The sequence below is a fragment of the Anser brachyrhynchus genome (assembly GCF_964034855.1).
Source record: "Anser brachyrhynchus genome assembly, chromosome: 12".
Classification (NCBI taxonomy): domain Eukaryota; kingdom Metazoa; phylum Chordata; class Aves; order Anseriformes; family Anatidae; genus Anser; species Anser brachyrhynchus.
Window position 1 is genome coordinate 18149166 of NC_137707.1, and position 20114 is coordinate 18169279.

The window sequence follows — 20114 nt, forward strand, 5'->3', positions numbered from 1 at the left end:
TTTATTTTCTTCCTTTTTTCCCCCTAAATGACATCACAGCCATTTTTGCTGCTGTCTAATCTTAGCCTTTACCATAGTAATTTTGAACAGGAATGCTGTCAGTTCAAAATTTTCTCTCCAGTTGCTTCACAAAACCAACACAGAGTTAAGAATCGAGGGTAACAAGGTAACTTCTACTTTATTTTTTTTAATGGAAGGCATTTTCAAATCTTCCAGTGATACTGGGGAGCCAAAAAACAAAACAAAACAAAACAAACCACCACCACAAACAAACAAAACAACAACCCCCACACTTAAAACAGACATGCTGGTGAAGAATCGAGTATGGCTGGAAATGCTACAAGTAGGGAGAAGTAAGAACAACTAGAAGAAATGTTAATCCACCTCTGCTGGAGCTCATTAAAAAGTTGAGTGTTACCTCTTGTTTAATCTAGAACGCTTAGATTTTATTTAAGTTAAAAAGCAAAAAGCATCAGTTTCCTTGAAACTTTACCCATGTCAGGATCTCATTGATACCGCCACTGCCAGCAAATTTACGCTGCATATTCAGCCTTATTAAGAGAAGGCAATCTGCCTCCATAAATTGTCATTATCATAACATCTGGCTCAATGACCCTCCCAAACTACCTGACCACAAAACTCATCAGCCTCTGTGGGACTGGTATGGTACAGGAATTTGACAGCAGGTCTCTGATGGCATGTCAAAAGATAAGTTACTTCCAGCACCAGAAGGAAAAAGAAGAATTCTAGAACTGACTCCAAGTCATCTATCTGCCCTGATGTCCTGGATTAAAAATTTGCCTGTGGAGAAACAGCGCCAAAAGCACTGCCTAGTATTTCCTATGGTATCTGTGAGAAGAAAAGGTTCCGTTCACTCCAATATCATCCAATATCATCTATGGGATTTGGCTTCCATATTAAAGTGTAGATTAATTTTCCCAAAGTAGAAATCATTATCAGTGTTCTCTACCTAGGAGTTGATTTTTTTTACATCTTTCCAATCTCTCCTCTCTATTTAGCATCACTACAATTTGTACTGAGTATCAATTCCTATACACACCTAGAATGATCAGATGCCTCTACAGCATGGAAATCAGAATTGATAGTTGGATTTTAATGTGTGATTCTATCTGAGACTGAGACCAACTTAGACTCCATATCATGTTTCCTTTACTGATGTATTTTCCCTTCGTTTTCCATCAGTACCGATTCTTGCCAGCTACATTGCAATTGCAATGAAGCCAATCCTCCTTACTTGAAAGTACACTGATACCATCCTGTCTCTTTGTTAGGAAGTTCAGACAGAAAATGATCATTTACTAGACAGTAAGACTCTCAGTAATGTAGCCAGACTACATTAGCTTCAGGTCATAATTTGGAGTGAAAAGCACTATGTCCGATTTCTGTTCCCTAACCCATCCTGTCTATGCATTTCTATTTGCTTTCAAAGTGTCAAATTGCTATTCTGTGCAACGTGTTTCCTGCAGAAGGCCTGTTAATTTTGCAACCACAAAGCTACTTTCACATATGTAATGTAATCAAATATAAGGATCCATGAGCTATACCACAGGTACCTGTAAATATGCTAAAGAGTTGTATGTCTGTACTAAATAAATTATACATATACACAAGATTTTATTTACTAAATGAAAGGAATTGTAATTCTGAACTTTCCTTTCATAACGCTGCCAAGCACAGATCAGATAAATACTGTGTTGAGATCTGTTTATTGATTAATTTAATTATAGTTATTATTGATAAAGAATGCTATATGAGAGTAATTCAAAGTCAGATAGACAGATACACAAACATTGTTAATTTCAGCATTAAATTCAGTCATTTTGTGCATATCAATTTTCATGCTTTATTTAATTACATGCCCACATTTGTGCTTTTTCCACAGGAACACTGCCTCGTTTCATTTTTTAAAACAGAACTATTTTATTAAAGCCTATTTTATACTGCAAGTATTTTATCGGTTAATATATTACAATATGCTTATTTCCCCGGTAATGCCTGAACATTATTTCTAATGTTCACTATAGTATGAATAAAAAAAAAAAAAAAAAAAAGAACAAAAAACCACACCTCGGTTAATCTTCACAGAACATGCCATGATATTATGGGGGAAATTATGCTCTGAGTCACACCTGCACCAACAAATGGATCCCAGCAACAAGAGAGTAATTACACTCCCATTAGTACAAGACAATCATATACAAAAATAAAGCATATGAGGCTATATGGAACATGCATTTGCAGTGAGACAGCCCACAGTAACAGAACTTGAGCCACCCATTAGCTGTACCCATGTTTAACAGCACAGTGCTATTAACTACAGAGTAACTACAGCAGATTTAATGCGTTAACCTTCAGGCTGCCTCATTCAGGTAGGTTGGGGGGGCTGAACTGGCCCATTTAGAGCTAGCCCAGGTATCTCCAGGCTCATGGCAATCCATACAGTGGACATGCCCTTTGCCCCAAATTTCTAATGCAGCCTTTGGCAAAATAATGATGTTTTTCTTTTCCTGTCAGTAAACCTGGGGCAATAATATTTATCTTCCCCTAGTATTGAAGAATCTGACGTGGAAATTAACTAGTTTTCAAAGCAATGAAGTACGTAGACTATTTTATGAGAAAGCAACTGCAATTATGGTTTTATGTCCCTGATCTAGGCCAGTTAAGGGACTGAAATATTCAGAGCAGGAATGTTCCAAAGATTCTCATTTAACAATGCAATAACTTGTGAGCCACAACCAAACCAACTCGTGACATCACTACACTGCATGGTAATTCTCAACTGTCAGGACATATGTGATAATTAAGCTAACAGATACTTAGGAAGTAACACCATAAAATGCTAACTAGTCAGGCAATTCTTATCTTGTCCCCGATTCAAAGAAAGTACATAGCAAAAGCTGAATGTGAACATTCAGTTATATCTCACATGTGGTAATGAGGTTTTACAGTAGTGGTCTATCATCCTTAAACAATAAATTTGATATTGTTCTACCACTCATATATTGCCTACTGATGTTTAACTGGATAAAAGAGTGTGACAGTCACTTTTCTCTTTTCTGAAAGTACGCAAAAATTATGATTTATAATTCAAGTCTTTAATCGTAAAGAATTCTCACATTATCCTTACAGCCAAATTCATCACATTTCAGCCAAAGCTCTTTAAAAACAGTCCATTTTAACAGGCTGTGTATGTAGGTAGGTGAAGTTTGATTTGATGCTGGTTTTCAATTTCCTGATCTGATTTCAGCATATTTGTTGTGTAAGTACTCTTCTGAAAAAATATTAGGCTAAACTCAAAAAAACTGAGATAAGCAATTTTAGGAACCAGCATTTAAGTTTCAACATTTTTTTTTTTAAATAACAGGGAAATTTGGCTGATGTCAAGTCCTACTTTCATGAAAGAACAAGAAGGTACAAAAGTTAAAGCAATGGATTAACATTTAAGGAATGTTTCTCTCTGGGACATTGCTCACACGTGCTGGACTCCTTGTGTTTATAATGACGGATGTGGGTTAGCCCTTTATCTACAGCAAATCATCCAGTGAGAGATGGCATTGCATCTGTAGTATGCCTTTAAATGTCTAGATAGCAAATGTCACAACCATTTGATCTGGTTTCATAAAATGAACTTTCAAGACTTTGAAAGACAGTTTACACTTTGAAAAAGCAATTGAAAACTTCTGTGCTGGTCTGAAATAATAGAAAGAGAGCATTCACATGCTTCGGGGAGAGGAGGGGCAGCGCAGTATGAACATATAGAACTAAGCAAGCAGTCTAATACTTTCTGGCTGTGTTTTCCACACAAATTTAAGACAGACATGGGCAACTTACATCCTGCTTAACATCTCTTTCTTAGCAACATGAGAAGTATGATAATGTACAGGACATTTAACACTAAGAGCTATGCACCTGGACTGGCACAAAATTGAGCAAGGGATAAAAAGCAGTGTCTGCATGATCTCTTACTATGAGAGCATAATGAAATTGCTTAAGTGATTAAGACTCCTAAGCATGATGAAAAAATTATGTAGGCTGAGCTTTCAGTGTGATTTCAGAAGTTACATGCATAAACCTTTTCTGAAAAGAGATTTTTGTCATATTAATTCAAACATATCTGTTTTTGTCTTTCAGTCCCCCACACCAACATCCTCACTGAAAGATGATTCTTGGATGAATTGTACTAGAGTAGCTACCAGCATACATCCAGTCATACTGTGAAGTACTCTTTCTGAGGGCAGCAGTAGTAATAGGATGTCAGCAGTAGGAACCAGCACTGGTGACAAGGTTGGAAGTGTAAGCAATTAATGAAAGAAGTAATCTAGAAGTTGGGGTTTATTTTTCAGTTGAGTAGTTTCCACCCTAGCTAAGCTGCTGAAGTACATGCAACTTTCAAACTTGTCAAATAACTGTATCTCACCTGTAAGCAACAGTAAAACTTTCAGCTTTCCAGTCCCCTACCACCAGCAACTTATCTTGACAAATTCAAGCTTAATAACAGAAGGTGAAAATACAGAAAAGAGAGCCTGCAGTCACTCTTATTTGTTAAGGCCCAAGTTTACTTGCTCAAAACATTCTATAATATTGATAAGCTGAGCCAGAAAGGTAACAGCATTGCCTTTCAGGTCTGCTGCTGTTAGTACTCATAGCCACAGTGGCCATGAATAAGACTTCTCATAGCACAGTATCGGAGCTGGTTTTGAAATGGAGAGTAAATACTCGTGTTACTGAACATTCCTGAAGGATAAGACATACATGCTCTTTCCCTTTCATTTTAAATGATAGCAAAAAATAATAAGAACCAGATGATTTACATCAGCATCTATTCTTAGATCAAAGATGCAAGACAACAGATTTTGGCCTGTAGATATCACATTTGGAAAAACCACATACCAAATGTCTGGGGACAAATGACGTAACTTCTTTATTTTACTGACATCAGTAAAATTGTGTCGATTTACATAAAGTAATAATTTGGGCCTACTATTACAAAGTGACTCATGTAACTAAAGACTTTAAACATCTGCAGGCAGAGACAACACACTTGGAGAAATTTCCTAGAAATCAAAGGAAAGATTGGGAATTCTCTAGATCTAGAAATTCCTAGAAGGCAGAGGGAATTCCTGGAAAGCAACAATAGTTTCTTGGGAAGAATATGGATTTCCTAGAAAGCAAATAGGAAAATTCCTAGAAGGCAATGATAATGTCATAGAAAGGAAGGCAAAATACTAGAAAGAACCTTTCTAAAACTTTTCCCTGTGTTAGATTAATGAATTCCTGGACAGCACGCAATAATCCCTGGAAGGATTTTCAATCATGGAATTCCTGGAAAGCACTCAAATTTCTAGAAAGCTCTTAAATTCCTAGAAAGTGCTCAAAGGTTTCTAGAAGTGTTCTAGAGTCAGGAATCCTGGAAAGCATTTGAAGTTTCCTGGAAAGCACTCAAAAATTCCTGGAAATGTACTGGAGGTAGTGATTCCTAGAAAGAACCAAGAAAAAAAAATATATAAAAAATCCTGGATACAAGGAAATTCCTAGAAAGATCACAAAACTCCTAGGGTATTGACACTCAGATTCTTAGAGATAACTCAGAAATTTCTAGAAAGCTTATATATCCAGAAACTTCTAGGTTGCACTGGAAAATTCCTATGCCTCGTCACAGGACATATGAAAAGGGCCAGGGATATTGCTGGTGCTGGTCTCCGAATGGCAGAAGAGTGCATTCCATCAATGTTGCATAAGAAACAAGAGCCAGTATCCACCGCTTCAAATAAGACAACCAAGAGGGCTCTCTGGTTAGGTTAATACCTGTGAAGCTTGACAAACTTTCATGAATAACTGTAGCCATAACCAGGGGAGCACAAATTAATAGGAAAGTGCTGTTTCTAGCTCATTGTTTTCTGTGCAAATGAAATTCTGGAATAATGTGTCTGATTGGGAGTATAATAAGAAAAAAAATACTTTCACAGCTAGCGTTTACATTATCTTTGCAATGAAGTGATGCAATTTTACAACCACAGGAAAATATACTTTCAAAAACACACCAGTGAATGAAAAATGCAAAACGATCCAAAACAAAAGGTAATAGAAGCCATGTGTTCACATGCATCCATTGAAGCACTATAAATTAAATTTACTAGATATAATTCTACAAACAGACTGCCATACCTGCATCCAGAAATTCCTAGAATATTTTCATCATATATAGCACACATGGAGAAAAAAGGCTCCGCTTTCATCCTTATAATAGGATATACCTTTAAAAGGATTTTTAAAAAATTATTATTTTATTCTCTTTGGAGAAACACGTAGTCTACAAGTATTCTTAAAACAATGTTGTAATTGTATCATCAGCATACAACACAAAATTCGTGGTCCGGTTCCAAATTTATCCCCTTCTTTCTGTATGATCATGAAGAAAGTAACTAATGCCCATATTTCACTTTTCGTTTTAGAATTATGTACTGTATTCCACTGTAAGTATGTCACTAGTATATAGTATATATCTGGATTCCTGTCTCTCCTTTTCACTCAGTTTTGTGGGTCAAATCCAGCTCAATATGTAGCAACACAGAACAAGGACTCCTGCAGCCACAGTAAGTTATTAATAATTCCAATATTAAGGTGCACTGATACTGTAACATCAGCCATACAAGAACCCAGACACAGAAAACATGATGTGGGGAAAAAATAATAAATAAATAAATCAAAAGCCACAAAATCTGTCAGAGCTAAACTGAAAAACAGGTAGGTCTGTTCTTATTGCAAACAGCCTTTAGTGTTGCTAAATATGCTCTGTTACAAGGGCTACTGAATAAGAACGGAAAATGAGCTGTTAGAGTACGTTACATGTTGCAAATGAGAGCACTGATAAGAGGGGACAAGAATGCTAATGACTACTAATAATTAATATTTAGCATTTCTAAAGCCTTTTCATTTGTAGACTTAAAGTCCTTCTTAAAAGTACACAACTGTTACTTTCTCCATTTAATGGATGAAGGAGGCAATGAGTCTCTCCAATTTATTTGTATTAAAAAAGCATACACTGATGGTACTTAGGGACCTGCCAAGTCCAAGTCCTGCCTGTACTTCCAGGTTCTGCAGCAAAAGCTTGTAATAGAACAACTGCTGCCTCGAAGTTTACAGCTGATATGACAATGAAAGGATGGGGAGAGAGGTTTAATGCAAACATAGCATTAAACATACAGCCCTTTATGTGAGCTTTTTTGGGGGGGAGGAAGGAAAGAGGATTGTAGGAGGAGCTAAAAGAAATGATCAAAAAGAGACACTTGAAGGAAGTGAATTCTGGACTAGATAAGAGTCCAGATACTTAATAGATCTACTGTGTGGAAACATGGGATGTGAGCAGGATTAACTGAGGGAAGGAAAGCTGGTAAATCATAAGGCAGAGGAAGTTCACCAAAATGGACACCTCCTTGCTGTTACCACATGAACTGAAGTACCTCAGGCATGTGCTGTCTGCTACTAGCCCAACTGATGTGGCTTTTTTGCTGACTCCTCTCTGCACATACTTTCTCCAAGCCGCATGATAACAAACACCCTGGTGACTCCAGAAGAGGACCGATCCAGCAACGATGACCATCACCTCCACTCAGCGTACCAGGGTAACATTTGCTAAACTGTGCGTTCAGCTAGGGAAACTAATTTGCTGGAGCAATTAGGAAGTAAATTAGACTAGACAGAGAAATATTTCCGTTCCTTTGTACATCCATTTGTGTGCATGACTGCTCCCGAGTATAGGGGTCCTTTGATTCTCCAAACTAGCTGATGTCACACTAACCTGAAAGCTCATGAGGGCCTACTCAACCAGAAGAGGACAGTTTGATTAGGCAAAACCTAAGCCCGAAGGGCTGTAGCAACAGACAAATGCCAAGAAGGAAAACATACAAAATATCTGGGACATAAAGGATAATCTTAAAATTGTCCACAATACAGCAGTTTATAAAATGTCCCATACCAGGAGGCACTTTACAGTTACACGTTGTGAAACAGGCCTGGCTTGAAGAGTTTGTCATCCAAACAGGTACGAAAGACAAAGGCAAGAAACAAAAAAAGGATAGAGCAGGCCAGCAACTTGCTTGAGTCACCTGACAAGCTGATGGTCAAGAGCTAGAAATAAAACTTAAGGTGACAGTATGCAGTCAGACAGCTGGAAGCAATTAAATTAGAAAAGTTTAAGAAGCTATTATCTGCTACTGAGACATAAGCTTTAGGCCATGTGAGCAATCCTGGTGTATTTCTGTCCGGAACAAGACAAGTCAACTTAAACTATAACTGAAAATGAGAAAGTGAAAATACATCCTAAAGTAACTGTGATGTCAAACCACTGCTAGAAATCCAATACGCTGGTCAAACACTGTGCACGTGAGACAATACAGACTGTCTGAAAAGACTTCAGAAACATCAATCAGCATTTTTACACAGTGACTCCAGCCTGCTTAAACAGTAGTGCAACAAAAAACTGTATCAGCTACATAAAATTCTCTGAAATAAATCCAAAATGACATCGTTAACTATTGCATTCATTTCACAAAAACACACTTCTTTTTCTTCCTTTTCTGTTCAACAACTCAAAAAACAACAACAAAAAACACAACCACACCCACAATACTCCTGCCATCAATGCTGAAAATAAAATTGCATATTTAGAACATAATATAAATTAGACTGATAGTCACCTGATAGTGAACTACTATTGAAAACAGATGATGAGTTTCTGAGATTGATAGAATGGGAATAAATGCCTTTTTTTTTTTCTATTTTTTTTTACACCTTTAGTTCAACATTGCTAGAAGCTGCTGAAATACTGTCTGATGCTAATATCTACAGCACAGATAAGTTACAGACAGCTTGGAGAAGAAAGCAATTAATAAAAAGGTGACCCATTGGGAAATCATTGTGGAACTCAAACTACCTGGGCTAACACAGAAGATAAGATGTAACCTGGGTTACATTCTGTGATGACCTAATGGGAAACATATGTTTGATAGTAGGTTCTTTAGCACAGCAGACAAAGACATTGCAAAAAGAAAGGGTGGGAAGTTGGAGCTAGGTAAATTCAAATCACAATTTTGTTACCAGGAGGGCTGAGGCCACTAAAAGATCTAAATAGTCCCACTATCTAAGGTATAAGATATAATCTCCAAAGCTGCATATGTAGAAATGAAGATACAGGTTTATCTAGAGGATAAGCTTCAGCTCAGAGAAGAATTCAGTAAGATTATCTGGTTTACGAGTACACATTACATTGAGAACAGGAAAATGTTCAAGCTTTATAAGCCACATACCTGTGTGGTTTTTTGTTTGGTTTTGTTTTTGTTTTTTATGCCTAAGAATCACAAGATGTATATCATTATTTTTGAAGAACAACAGAGAGTGATTTGGTCTTTGTGAGCATCAGCTTTAGCAATCTCAGTTTACAGATGAGGATTTGGGTTATCCATTCACTTCTCACATGGTCACATGCCACAGTCCTAACATATGAACAGTCCCCTGAAACTATTTGCCAGTCACACGTAGTTCAAGACCCCCAAGGTAGATGCTCCTACATGGATAGTCATTGTGGCCCTTTCTAGTTTTATAACCTGTGATTCTAATAAACAAATTATTGAAGTTTGCAGCTATTTGGATCGAATGAATTCTAATCTGAGTCATTAAACCCTTAAATTCAAAACTCCACCAAAAAAAAAAAAATAATAATAACTTCTGGAACAGGCAGTATCACTACTAATCTTTTTAAGCAAGGTCGCCAAACACAGTTTTACCATAGAGCGAGGATCCCTTCATCAAGATACCTACATTCTCTTTAACTACATGAGGAATCGTGCCTTAATTCAACAGACCATTTACTCATATGTAACCATAAGCACCTGTTTTCACCCCATCCCATTTCATGGCAATGCTTTTTGTGATTAAAGGTAAGCACATGGTTAAGTGCTTGGCTAAAAGAAAATTTCACCTAATATGACCGTATGTAACAGGATATTAGATGGAGCAAGGTGGGAAGTCCCCACCTGAGACTGGTTCATCATTACCTTGCTCTTCAATCTTAGACATATAAATGAATTTCTATTTATCATTGTTAAACTCTTAGCTAGATACAGTAACCATAAAACTAGGAATGAAGATGTGAGGCTTGACCAGCTACTGTTGTAGAATTCCATATCTGTACAAAATCTTCTGCATTTTGATGGTAAAACAAAAAAAAAAAAATCATGCTTAGACTCTAACGTGGGCTCTTGCAGAGATCATTTATATTCCTACCATTCAAACGTGTTTAACATAGTTTAGCATTTTTCTTCTTATGAGGCCAAATTTTCAAAGCTGTGAGTGGGAGGTACATGCATAAATCCTGTTACTTGTTAACAGTGTTTCTGCACATACCTTCCACACTCCCCTTTGGAAATTCAACCTATAATCTCCACTTGTGTAATGTGTCTGGAGTAGGTGTAGACATGACTGACGTAAAAACATTACTTCCCAGCTCTTCAATTATGCCAAGTAGTTTTTTTTTGGTTTTTTTTTGTTTGTTTTTGTTTTTTTTTAATAATGAGAGTATTATGATCAGGTCTGTATAGGAGTTCTGCTTATAAAGATACAAGCAGATCCTTCTACACTCTATGCTCTGTTTTCCAAGGCTGTGTAGGTAGAAGAGTGCTTGGGACAGAGGAAACAATAATTTTTCCGTTCTTTTACTCACACTAAGGTTACTGTATAATGATGCCTGCTTAACCACAACAATGACAAAAATCCACTTCATATCATGTTTTATTACTCTTGAAATACACAGCTTTTCAATCAAAAGGAGGCATTGGGAATTAAAAATGAGAGCAGCTTCCTCTTCTTTGTGCATAATGCACATATTAAGAGATGGACAAAAATAGATTAAAAACTTGGAGAAACAAAAATAGCAAACCTAGCAAAGCCACATAACTGGATTAATTCAATTGCCATGACATACAGGAAAAGGCTCTCTGTTTTCAATGAATTGCAACAAGAAGTTGTGGCAGGAACCATTCCTCATGTTATAATGCTTAGCAGAAGTAGAAGCTTAAGAGCTGTAAAGTTTCAGTTGTTGAATTCCTTTACCTTTTTCTTTTCCCTTCTTATAGTAAATGCATTTTAGCTGTCATTTAGCAGCTAGATTCAGCTGCCTCAAGAGACACCCCTGAAAAAAGTCAGAGATCAGCTTACCAGTATATAAATGTTCCAAAATACAAACAGAATGTAATGATGTATTATTTAATAATAGTTGTCACATCTTTGCTTAGAAAAATAGCTGTGCAAACTGAATATTCAAAACATGTCAGAGCTAGAGCTGGCTGAAAAGTTTGTAGTGAAATATTTTTATTCCATTGCAAACTGACTGTTTTTCAAAACTGTACTGTTGTGGAAATAACAATATATGATCAAGGGAGGTTTTTTAGTTCTACAACGGAATTTCTGACAAAAATCTGTATCCCCTCATTCTTTATGCTGGGTCATTCCAAGATTTTTACCAGTTGGCTACATCATGTAGGAAAGAATCTGTATCACAGATTTGTGGGAGAAGAACTGAAGGTCTATCAACATTCAAAGTATATTTATGGCCATATTCCAGCCCAGTTCTCATACCGTTCAGATTTCAAACCATAACATAGACTGCTCAAGACAGGACAGAGTCACAGCACAAGCAACCACTTATTTTAAGAGCTTTTCATGACATGAAGAACAGTAGAAAAAAATATTTATACGAACAAAGGCTACAAATACAGGATAGTTATGGCCTTAGATCTGAAAGCTCATAACAGCAGAGATTTACCAGGTTTGTGTATATCAGTCAATCAAATAATCCAACCTATAAGTAGACAATGATGACATCCAACATTACTGTAGTATTTTTCTGAACTTCATTAAAAAATAAAGTTTCAAACCACTTTTGTGAAATTATAATATCTTCCTTTTCACAGATGAATGTTTGTCTGGGGCAAAATCTGTGTGTTTGTATTTTAAAGAGAACTTCATCACTGGTCTCTTTCAAATCAAGTACATCTCATCACATATCCTATGATTATCTCGTATAAAAACAACATATAAGCACTGAGTAGACAATATGTGAAGACACTTTATAACTTGTTCATTTTAATCCTTAATCTTTAGAAGTAAACAATACACTTTAGGTAGCAAATATAGTGCCATATGGACAGAGAGAGATAAAAGACTGTCAGGAATATTGCCAAGATTAGTGTTTCTCTACAGAGGATATAGTATCTACAGTGTTGCCAAAATAAAACAGCGACAACTGAGGACAGAAAACCATCTGGGCAGATTGCAGCAAAAAAAAAAAAAAACAAACAAAAATAAAATCTATACTGAGCTAAAATAACAGAGAGAAAATAATGTATCCAATAATCACAATCTAATAAATTTTGTATTATTAACTTTTATATCTGAAAAATATTATTCAATATCCAAAACTTCTTTAAAAGTATTACTTTTGGTTTTATACTGCCAACCATTTCTATAATGAAATCAAGAAAAAATGTTTTTCTGCCAATGTGCAGTCCTTTCAAGCTACGGAGAATGGCAATTGCATTCCTACATTCAGATTGACTTCAGGAACATTGTTAGTCTCGAGGGGTAAATGGTCATGCTCACTACAGTTAGTATGATTTGCATCTCAGTGTATATTTCTGATTACTTACAGTGGATCTCTTTGGTAGAATGACTTAAAATTCTATTCTATTCTATTCTGAAATGACTCAACTAAATAACCAAAAATAGCTAGCTCAATCAAATAAGGACCACAATCCAAGAAAGAAAGACTGTTTTTGAGTCTGTGCTATTATTAGCCAACAACTGGACAGGGATATGAGTACAAATGGATGTATGGTTCATAGGCTCCTTATAGCTCTTGGTAACATCTAGTAGCTGTAATAGGGAAATGTAATAGGGAAAGACCTCCCTCCCATCTGTAATTGAAATCACTGTTGTTGTGTGGCTATTAACAATGAGGAGCGATAAACTCAGATTTGCACTATCATGTCCCGTTGGGTTTGCCAATATATGCATGACAAGAGTTGAAAAATGGATGTTTATAATTGGATTTTAGTAACCCACATCTAGATTTCCAAATAAGCTTCTAGAAACATATCTGTCAAGGGCTGCTATGTCTTACCTGTTTGTACAAATCATTCAGAGGAAAAAACACATTCTTCAGGTCTCTAATTATGCCCTCTCTGAGGTATTGAATGCCTCCTTGAAACTGCTGAGCACTGTCAGCTTGAAAACTGGGGACACACAGCACCTTCCATGATGCATAGCAAGTCTGTCTGCAATGCCAGACAATTTGCAAAGGGCTCTTACTAAGATGCTACTGATCCCAGCTTCTTAGCACATCTCTGCCTGGAGGATTAGACATGCATGCCCTCTGCACCTACTTTAGTAAGTCAACTTAGCTTTAACCACTCAGGAAGATAATTTAGCTAAGTTGGCTGCCTTTATGCTGAAACAGATGATGACCACACACATTCTGTTCCACCTGCAGGAATTCTAGGGCAGAAACCTCCAGCAGAGAAGCAGCTGGAGGGAAAGCATGGGGAAGGAAGCAGGGGGAGGGAAAAATGACAGTAACATGTTCAACTACTTCAGCTAGGAGGAGGCATCATCTGTCTATGCCTTTATGTCCTCAGAAAAAAATAAATAAATAAAATAAAAAATGTCAGTTGTTGCACAAGACAGAATGAATCTTAGCACTTAATAGTTCAAATGTTAATGGAAAAAATGAGTGATTCCAAGTCTTTCTTAATATAGCTCAAAAAAAATAAATGCAATCAAACAATTGTATTTCCTATTCTTATTGATTTAGTGTTGAACTTAGAAAATCCTGCCTTAAAAATAGAGGTCAGATTAATTAAACTCACTGTTGTGGTCAGTTGCTGTTTCATAAATATTTGTTTAAAGTGCATTTTCTTTATTTACTTCTACAAGCATAAAGCTCTGCTTATAACTCTCCATGAAATATCAAAATATCTTTGTCTTAAGAATCTGCTAGAGTTGAGCATTTGGGTTCTAAGCATTTCCAGCATTATCAGGTTAGAACAGAACAAACAGACTAAAGTCTGACATCAGCACTCTTCCCAGCAGGATACACTACTTTTTTCATTAGAATCTTTGAGCTTGAGATCAGACACAGGGAAAGATTAAAACAAATATGAATTTAATCAAGGGATTCTACTTTCCTGGTGTGGGAACAGGAACATGCTGACATAAATAGAGGACGAAGCACTAGGGCGTCTGAACCAAATCAAAGACGGCTTGCTTACCACTAACTGCTCAGATGATCCATATCATAACAACAAAAAGAAAAACAATTATTTATTCTTTTTGATGTTGCTGCTCAGAAGTAACTTCCTTTTTGAAGAGAGCAGGGTCAAAGCCAAGTTATTGTTTTTGCTTGAAACTTTGTCAGTGAGGGACTAAAAGTTATTAGGTATGACTTACTTTGGGGATTTATGTGGGAAAGTTAGGGATGTTCATTTCTTGTGGGTAATAACTTCAGGGGAAAAAAAGAAGGCTAATTGTAAAGTGAACTGAAATTGTGTTGTTATGGAAAATCAGATCATTAAAGAAAATAATAAAGTAGATATTGCATTGAAGCTTCCTAGAATAAATGGTACACAGCCAGCTCTCAGCCTGAGCTAATGGCCAAAATTGTCTAGATACCACATAATGCTGAGAAGATCCTGCAGTTAGAGATAAGTATGCTCAAGATTTGCAAATGAGTGGGTGCACAGAAAACTCAGAGCTTTTTCCTTGAGCACTGTAGATTTAACAAATGGTCATCAAAGTCTCTTTTGACCTAATAATCAATGCAACTAATAAAACTGATTAGAAGGACAAAGGCAAATGGGATAGGCAAAATATGGGACAGACAAAATAAAGTATCTGCAAAAAGACATTTGGTGATTTGAAAGAATTTTGTTCTACTGTTTAAGATTCATTAAGACTCTGTCCTCAGTCTTATAAAAGACACAAAGACAAACCGTGCCCAGAGGAGTTTGTGTGTTAAATTTGTATTCAGAAATAAATTGAAGAGTTTACATTTGCATAAAATTCAAACATTAATGTTCACAACATGACTTTCAAGTACACAAACTTACTGTCCCCATTTTACAGATGAGGAAAGTGATGTTAATGTTGTAAGTAGGAATAGAATCCACAGAGTGCTTGGATCCCAGCTAGAGATCCTTACAACAGCAAACATGTATGGCTCTGATTTTCAAGAGAAACTCAAAACATGAACCCCAAACTAAATCAACAGAACTACAGGTTCTTAGCACTTAGCTTTACATAACTTCAGATTGTCACAATAATCCAGCCTTTTCCCCAATCACTGTAGAAGGAGACTGAGCAGATTCAGCACTGTTATATATTTACTTTATTGTAAAGGGAGGATTGAGTAAAAATGTATTAGATTAAAACCTGGTTGCATTTACTAAGCTGCAAACTCAATGTTATGGGGATTTCACACAAACTGGAAACTCAGTTTTACAGCTTAAGACAGAACAAAGCCACAAACCCCGTTGGGTACACTAACCCTAAATTCAGACATTTTCAAAAACAGATCACAGCTTTTCTGTGTGGGCAATAGTGGAGATGAGGCTAAAAGCCAAACAAGAGCTATCATCAGTGATACAGTGAAGATGGCATACTTTGAGAATGAGAATGTTACTCATTCTGCATAAAAAATAAAATACAAAATCTAAGTTCATTTCAATCAGGAGAAGCTGGTTTCCGTGTGACACACAATACCTGATGGCAATCTCAAACCAGCATGCTCCGTAGCAAATACATAAACAAAACGCATCCTTGGGAGGGCAGAATCTAGTGTTTCTCCTCTTCCTAATAAGTGCACTAATCCTTATACAGCATTTCCCGACTAATTAATTCATGAACCTATAAATATTAAACAAGGCAATTTTACAACTCCAAAGCAAAACATCAAAAATGGTATCTTAGAAAACATTAAAGATTTTTTTTTTTTTGAGATAAAAAGATTTGAGAAACAAAAGAAGCACAAAGCTGACAAGAATACTGCAAGGTCTTGGAGACAGACCTGGTGAGAGAAAGAAGGTGCATCTGAAGAAAATTTCTAGACCAATTTCACATTAGTTTGGTTTTCATGAGGAGAAAGAGAGGAAAGACCTCTAAATACAGAGGGACAGAGAAAAGCAAAAACAAAAACTGAAGAAATTCTCTAAAGTCATAATAAATATGGTCAATTTATGTCTCAGACATCAAGGGAATGGGGTATCAACAGCATTTAAGAGGCGAGAGGACCGGACATGAACAGAAAAAGAAAAAAAAAAAACCAACAACATGCAAATAACTGTAGCTGGAAGCGTTTTTATCAGTTAGAGAAAAGATTGGTTGAAGCACAGTCAGTATATGTTTTAGAGAGGCCACGTCTAGGTACATCCTGATGGTAACAGGTGCAACATAGGCCTTCTTTTTCTGTTTAAAAGTCGGAAAGCCAGATGTCTGTGCATCCTCCATTCCAAATAAAGCATCTCCTGTGTTCCCTGCACCTGAGTTTTCTTTTTTCTCCAGCAGGAGGGATACTGCACTGATGAAGGCACAAGCCAGAACACAGAGCAGCTAAATCAGAAAACAACCTAGAGATATCTGATGGGGAATATAGTAGGGGAAAAAAAGACGAAAGATCAATATTCATCCCAAAGAAGCTACATGTTAGCAAAGCAGAACAGAACAATATTCAAAAAACAGAGTTAAAAGAGACAGTGAGGAAGGGACAAGAAACAGGGTGATGCAGCTGACTTAGTTCTAAGTAGAAATACAGAAGTAAATCAAATGCTTATTTTTAAGAAGAGACTTTCTAAAAATCACCCTCACATTCAATGTCTAAAACACAGGCATCATGGCCCTCTTCAGCAAAAATTTTAGAAAAAGTTGGCCTAAGTCTAGAAAGCTGTCATACAACCCTGAACACTATACCACGTTTAGCACTATTGACAAAGAAACAATCCCTCAGTTGTTCCACAGATGTGATTCAGGAGAATTAACATATTACACAATCAAATTGACAAAATAGTTGAGTTTTTGACATATCAAATGCCATTAAGAATGTTACAGACTGCAGCAGAGTCTGTAAGTGTTTCTGAATTAATATCTACATTGTATAAGGAAAACGGGGGTCCATATTCAGCTAACTGACAGATCAACTGCTGGACTCCGTAGATTCAATTTCACCTCCACAAAGAATGGGAGGAAATTAAAATGAAAAACAGCAAATGTCTGAATAACACGAACTGGTCATTAAAGACGTATGTAGATATACATCTACAATACTATCAGTGCCTGAATCAAGATGCCTGGGAAGACTGTAAAGGACACAATCAACAAAAGCATAGTCTTCTGGGTGTAATAGATGTCATCCACAACTACAGTTAATCTCAACGACCTTAGACATCACATACCATACCTGCGTGTGCTCTGGAACAGAGTGCACCAGAGATGCTTTGAGGTAGGACTGCCTGGGGTTGGTATGCCCACATGGTGCAGCACAGTGCTGTACAAAGATGCCTAGCCTGATTCCCCAAACTGTTGTGTTGTTGACACAGAATAATGATTGAACCAACACAACTCACTGCTTAGTAAGGCTAATTCACTTTGACTTCTCTCACCCAAATATGGCTGTAATTGCTTCTGGCTATACAACTAGCACAGCTGGAGCTCTCTTTGGGATTTCTGCATTGTCCTCTGCAGTTCACCACAGACATTACGGTAGTTTTGTCCAAGCTTCACCTCCCAAATGATTACCACAATTTAGAGCTTAGATTACAGTCTGCAGTCACTGGTGAGTCAAAGAATTCAAATTTTGATATCTGTTCTTCAGCTGAAATGCTTCTGAGCACAATCCAGCACTTCTGTAAAAGCAAGATCAGATTTCTCATTTAGAGATAGAGAGCCAAAAATAATCCTGAGAAAAAGTTTTATGCTGTTATTTTTATCTCCAGCTTCTGTTGAGACCTAGGATCTTCCCCAGGCTCCTCATTTAAGTCTTAATACTTGGGAATATATTCATTTCCATCACATCAAAAGTAGAGAATACAAGGTCCAGAACACTCCTGCTTTTGGACTCTGACTAAGGAGAGTGTTTGCCTTTTTTCGAGATCCTAAGTGACTTGTGGTATTTATATGGTGCAATCAGGTACAAACATATTAGCTTAGATTCCCAAAACAACATAGCTCTCTTAGCTGGATCCTGCAGCCTGAACGTAACACTGTGCTAATGCAGTCTTGGTACCAAAGACCACTGCTCCCTTCTGTATTGTAGGTAGCCATTTTAAAGGAAGAGCCACATGAATTCAGAATGTGAAGTATTACACTTGCTGACATAGGAGGCTGTGAATGAACTGTAGGAAAAGTGAACTGAACGAGGCAAGGCAATATTAGAGAGGATCTTTCCAAGGCGAAGGCTCCTAGGAGGTAATAGCTTCTCCTGGCCCACCTCCACACTGCTCTGTCAGCTGCTTTATGCGCAGTATGTGAAGAACATTGCACTCATGACATAGGAGGGCAAACAGAAGCCACAAGCACATACTTAAGAATAAACAAACAACCACAGAGTACAAATCTGATGAGAAAAGTCATTTCTGTCTAGTAAGAGCAAGGAAGATCTGAGCTGGCTATTGCTATGAAGAACAAAATTTGAGGAATTGCACAGCTAGCAGGCAATATAACCCACTCAACCCCACATGCATTCCACTGCAAGCTGCAAGAATATTCCCAGCTGGGACATGTGCCTGTACGGGAGAAAGCCCACCCTTACTGGAACTATAACCAGCCAGGAGCCTATGCAAATTTCTCCACCTTTTCAAATGGGTTTCCATGCTGTAGAATCTAAATACATTTTTGGTGTTTTTATTTCAGGTAAGAAAAAGCTTCTGTAGTAATTATCCACTTCTATAACTGTATAAGCAATTAACACAAAATTGCCCTACTGCAAATAAAACCTTTACAATTCTTTTGAAATGTCGTGAAAATTTTGATTGCTTTATTTGTTTTTTTTTACAAAATCTTTGTAATCTCTTCCTACTGACTTTTGAGAGAGGTAGATATTTTCTAGTCTTTGTTTAAAGAAAACAACTAACAAGATGAATGCAGAAATCTTAGTAAAAAAAAAAATAGGTTAAATGCTTACAAATTTAATAAATTATAGGGGCGATTAGATTATAATGGTATAAATTATACATATGATAACTATACTATTTTATAATGATTTCTACGCCCTCAGGATATTTTCATCATTATCAGAGTACAGCTCAGCTCCTTCTACAGAATCCACAGCCCAAATCCTGCACTGCAGGATATCCACTTAGTACCATTTCAGCATTTCACTGCAATGCAGTAAAGTACTGCCTTATATTTGTGACATTCTAGAAGAATCACCTTATTATCTTACATATGCACTTTAAAAGTATTCATAAATGCGCTAAATACATATATGTATATATAAATAAAATGTAAAACAAATACAGTCTTACATCTAATAGCTATCTTTAGCTACATGATTGGCTTCCTCGGAACTCTAACAGAAGGTTATAGTAAGGTTTATTAAATGCAGCTGGCCTAAAATGGGTGAAACGCTTAGATTAACTTAACAGTTATATACATGCGAATCGCACTCTTCTCTAAGGATTTATATTTCTGTATCTACACTAAGTACTAAACACCTACTGTAAAGGATTGCAGAAGTCAAACATTCACACATAGAAAATACCAACAGAAAAGATGCTTATGTAATCAATCTACTATGCTTTATGGTACAGTGTTCAATTACATGATTAAATATCCTGAGGATCCCTGGCTATCTTTCAGTGTGCATTATGGAAGTTGCTGCCTTACTTAAAAGAATTAAAACATTATTGATCATATAGTTCCAGACCTTCTTGAGCATTGCCATCTAACTCTTCACGACAGAGTGAATATTCATTGCCTCAGGGAAAATTTTTGTGTGTGTGTCTGATGCTCATTACCATAGTAATTGTTTCACAAACATAAATTAATTATGT

The 20114-nt window shown here is 36.6% G+C and overlaps 1 protein-coding gene across 2 annotated transcripts in view; it reads right to left on the reverse strand.

Moving 5' to 3' along the window:
- The window catches only part of NKD1 (NKD inhibitor of WNT signaling pathway 1), a 289759-nt gene that overhangs the window by 234447 nt on the left and 35198 nt on the right, over window positions 1–20114 (reverse strand). The window contains exon 1 of one of the 2 annotated variants that reach the window (XM_080552898.1): window positions 8718–8783. The exons of the other annotated variant lie outside the window; for it this stretch is intronic. The gene's annotated coding sequence lies outside the window, so the exon portion shown is untranslated. Of the gene's footprint in view, window positions 1–8717; window positions 8784–20114 lie in introns of those variants that run through there. 2 annotated transcript variants of the gene reach the window in all.